The 4470-nt window shown below is 46.3% G+C and overlaps 1 long non-coding RNA gene across 1 annotated transcript; it reads right to left on the bottom strand.

The window, feature by feature from the left end:
• Positions 1 to 1399: 1399 nt before the first annotated feature.
• Positions 1400 to 4254, bottom strand: LOC306800214. The gene is made up of 2 exons (XR_013773774.1): positions 4136 to 4254; positions 1400 to 4035 (listed from the first exon to the last, which is right to left on the bottom strand). It is a non-coding gene; the product is annotated as an uncharacterized lncRNA (long non-coding RNA).
• Between the last annotated feature and the right edge of the window lie 216 nt (positions 4255 to 4470).

Here is a 4470-nt window from a genome sequence, read left to right as displayed (position 1 = left end):
AAGACAGCATTATTGCAATATCCCGATCTTCTCTGTGGCTTTCCACATGACTGCTGTTGGAGGGCAGCCTCCTGGGCTGTCTAAATCCAGACAAGAAGCCTACACCAGCTACCACTCAACAAGTCATCAGCTCCAGTTTCCCAGTAATTGTATTAATGGTTGCAGGTCTGACCACAGGGGGAAGGTGTGTCTCTCTCTGTGGATCAAGAGCAAGGCCACAGTGTTGGTTTGCTCAGTCCTCCAGGGCTTAAGGGCCATTAAAGCCTGTCAGGATGGCTGCAGATTTCTCTGCAGATTAGTGAGATATCCCAAAGGTTTCATTGAAAAAGGGAATGCCTAAAAACACAGGGGAGAACATTTTGAACGTGTGGTGCAGGGGGCTCTACCTATGTTCAGGTGGATGTGTTTTGAAAAAGACAGAGTGAAGAGGCAAAAGCCTTTTTTCTTTGAAAAATGCTCAATTTCAGCTCCAAACTTGGCACAGCAGAGGACAGAGTGGGGTTGTAAGTTGTAGCCTGAAGCAGCTTCCATCCCTTGGGATGCCCTGGGGCACACCCCAAGGCATCGGCCACTTCAAGATGCCTGGAGAGGCAGGGGGGCAGTGGGTCAAGGAGAGGCCGTGGCCACTCCAAGGGGCAGTCCCAGGCTGTAACCCACACCGGACACCGCCTGCTTCCACGGGCTGAGCTGGTGGTAGGAGAAAAAGGGAAAACTTAGGGCAGCCTAATCCAGCATTAAAGTCATCACTAATTCTCTCCTTCCTGAGGACACCTGAGCCGCAGGGCTGTGCGTGGGCTGCCGTCCCAGTTGGCTTGAGCAGCTGCAGCCATCTGCAGTACTTGTCTCCAGCAAGGTACAGCTTCTGCAGGATGGAGCCCCAGGGTTGGATTTCTGCTCCTCAGAGTCACCCCAGTCGTGAGGAGAGAGGGATGCAACTTTTTGGACAAAAGGAGAGGGAATATGTTGCGTAAATAACCCTGGTGCCAGGTGGGAGATGCTAAGCCTCTATGTCTCTCCAGTGGCAATGCTTGGGAGGAGGGAGAAGTGGTTGCCTGGAGCAGAGCTCTCCCCTTACCCCAGTAGTCTGAGCTGTTAAAAACTCTGCAAAGGGCAGGCAGAGGGAAAGCAGAGAAGTCCTATCCCACAGGGTGAATAGGACAGGTCCTGCTGTAAGCAGTTCACATGTTGATTTTATCCCCAGTTGCTGCCAATGATAAGGAAAATTGCCAGATCTGTGAAAAGGTGAGATAAGGCCTTCTTCACCTTCTGTGAATTCGTGGCTTTGCATCTTAACAATGTGGTGATGGGCACACTTAGATCCAACAGTAATATAAACTGACTCCAAAACATCAGATTGATGCAAAACCTAGAAAGGAGAAAAGATACAAGGACAACACACTTTGCATTTTCCTGTCCTCTTGGGTTGTTAGACAGAGGCTGAGAAAACTTTTGAAATGCATAAACAAATCAAAGAACGAAAAATAACCCCAAATTATTAACTCACACAGCTGTACATACAAGTGATGCTTACTTTTAAACTAAAAGGATTTGATTTTTAAAATCCTTGCTATATTATTTAAGTACACCATAGCATATATGTTGAGCATACAACTCTATATCCTTCATCAGCTTTGCTTTCTACCCTGCACACTGATTTTTTTTTTCCCTTATCATTATTTTCTACTGCTTGGAGAATGAAATCAGTCCAAGGACCAGAGGAGCTTGCTGGTTCTTCTGCCCTGCCTGAAAGCAGCTAGGCAGTGCAGGAACATCCATCTAAGGGCTGTCATCAGCCCAAGGGACAGAGGGTGAGATCCAGCCTGGAGGATGCGGGTGTAGGGCAAGGAAGGTGAGAAGGGCATGGGAGTGATTCTCAGAAGTTACAGCTGAACTGCAAGATTGCTGAGTGCTCTCAGGGAAGGTCCCAGGCCAAGTCTTGGGTCACAGACCCACATGTGTAAAATTGGGATAATTTTTTCAAAGCCTACATGGCATTCAGGAAGGTTATAACTATGCATGGGCATGAAAAGCTCCACCATGGCAGACTTGTGGTCCTTATAAGGGCTGCTGTCTCTCACTTGAGAGAAGAGGCTTAATTCAAATCATCTGTCCCCACTGGTATTAAAATTGTTATCACCATTCCTCTTTTGGCAGTCTTAGTGCAATTGTCCTAGAACTAACACTGCATTTTAAAAAAATTTAACTGCAGTTTGACCTCCACAGCTCAGCTTTTTTTGTTTCCTTGAAAATAAAGGTTGGAACTTGTTTTGATTTTCTTCTCACAGTTCTGGCCGTGACTGGGCTTGAAAACATAAATACCAGTTATCATCATTCAAACAAAAATGACTCGGAGGAAAAATAGTGCCATTATTTGGAAGACACAGCACAAGTTGCTGGCTACCCTCCTTCAGAGCAATAAAGCATGGATAGTTTCAGTGAAGAAGTAAAATTAGTGCCTGAGTTTCGCATCCCTGACTGCTATTCCAGACTGCAGTTTAATTCAGCTGTTTATGTGAAGATGCCCTATTGGGATAAGGCAATGAATCTATCCAACGTTGTGGAGATGAATGCCTTTATTCTTCCTGAAATAAAAATGGTGTCACGGGATCTCTCATGCCTCCCCACAGACAGAAGCTTGATTTAAAGTGCTGTCTGAGGGATCACATCACTAGAAGCACATATTACTTCCTAGCTCAGTGCTGGGGTGTTGACAGAAAGCAATAAAGTGTCCTCAGCCATGACATGCAGTGAGATGTTGTGTTCCCAAGCGCAGCTCAGCGCCCAGGCACCTGTGCTGTGGCAAGGGACAACCAGGCTCTTCAGTCCCTGGACCATGATGGCAGATTTGCATCCCTTCTCTGTAGATACTTTTCTCTCCAAATCAGTATAAGCATGGCTTTGTAAAGAGCTAATGAACTTGAAACATCCAAGCTGCAGCATTTACTCAGCTTAGCTTTTGACAGTGTAATTTATATTTCCCTGTCCACATTGCTATTTTCAGACATGGTTAGTACAAGTATTTCAAGTGTAAAGATCCTTGCTAAGCTGAAACTTCCCCATAATTTGTCTATTATTTGAATCATTCCTTGGAATATGTTTGCTCAATGGTGTCAGGAGCCCCCAGCTGAAATCACTGGACATCATGGACACCCAGCACACCCCTGAGGAGGGCTGGAACCTGGGCCACTGGAAAACACATCTGAGAAATGTGGCAGCCATCAAGTGGGAAAGATGCAACAGTAGGCACCACCTGTCACTGCAGGACCATCCTGACCCAGGAAGGATTACAAAATCCCCAGGAGTCAGTTGTTTCTGCCATGGTCCCCACAGAATTTCCCAGTGTGGGGGAGAGAAGAGAAGCATTTTGTGGTTAAAGAGAAGGTGATAGTGAGAGTGTGCAGAGGAACAAGGCTGGGCTGACTGGAGCAGGATTGCACTGATTAGAGCAGGTCTGTGCCCAGAGGTGGAGAACAACCCACAGTGGCCCACTTGGAGCAGCACTGTGAGATGTAAAGCACTGCTGTTTGTGAGAGCCCAGCCTTCAGAAAACAGCCAGCCTGGAGGAATGGAGTGTGTTGTGTAACCAGATACATTTGCAGGAGGAGAGACATTTTCACTGAAGTTGCTAAAACATTACTTTTCATGTCCTTTTTGATATCCTGCCCTTCCCACCACCCAGTATGTTTAGGACAGGCAGGCAACAGTCAAGCAGGGTGTTGCTTTAACAAACATTTGGCCCATGAGGAAAAAATTGCTTCAGCCACAACATGGAAATCCCACTGCACTGAAGTCACTACCAGGAGTAAGGCTGTCTCACCACCACCACACACTTGGCTTTACTTCCCTGATGGATCATTGTCCTTTGGAATAAACCCTTTCTCTGCTCCTGTATCCATTCCCAATCTCCTCATGGGAGTTTACTTTGTTGAACACAATTTTGAGGCTAACTTTCTGGCACAGCACTTCAGGGTCAGCTCCGCTCTGTGACGTCTTGCTCAGGTCTCCTCCAGTGTTTTTTTCAAGATAGAAAGTGAGCTGAATTGAGATAAATAGCCCTGAAAACAAAACAAAACAAAAAAAAAAAGGTGTTATTCAGTGATTTGCTGTCTGTATAACAAATCAAGAAGTAAATAACATTAGTAAGTAGGCATACTTGTGAAGCCATTGATGTGAGAGGGAAGAAGCTGAGCTGATGGGAGAATGATGACTCCACAAGCATGTATGATGCAAAAGGTTTTAATGGCATGGCACTGGTTCCTTGGCAAAGTCTGGTTCAATTCCTGCACTGCACAAATCCCTGTGGGCACAGGGAAAACTGCTGGGCAACAACATCCTGGGTTTGTCTGCAGCCAAGCTAAGGAACAACTTTTGTGTCCCTGTGCAGCATTGCTTGGGCCACCAGAAGGAAAGGGCAGCTTTTTTCTGAGCCCAATCCCAGAAACAGCTCAGTGTGAGGCATGCTGGCAGAGG

Source organism: Erithacus rubecula (genome assembly GCF_903797595.1).
Source record: "Erithacus rubecula genome assembly, chromosome: 3".
In the NCBI taxonomy this organism is placed as follows: domain Eukaryota; kingdom Metazoa; phylum Chordata; class Aves; order Passeriformes; family Muscicapidae; genus Erithacus; species Erithacus rubecula.
Note: the sequence above shows the minus strand (reverse complement) of the source record. Positions and strands in the feature narration are given on the sequence as shown.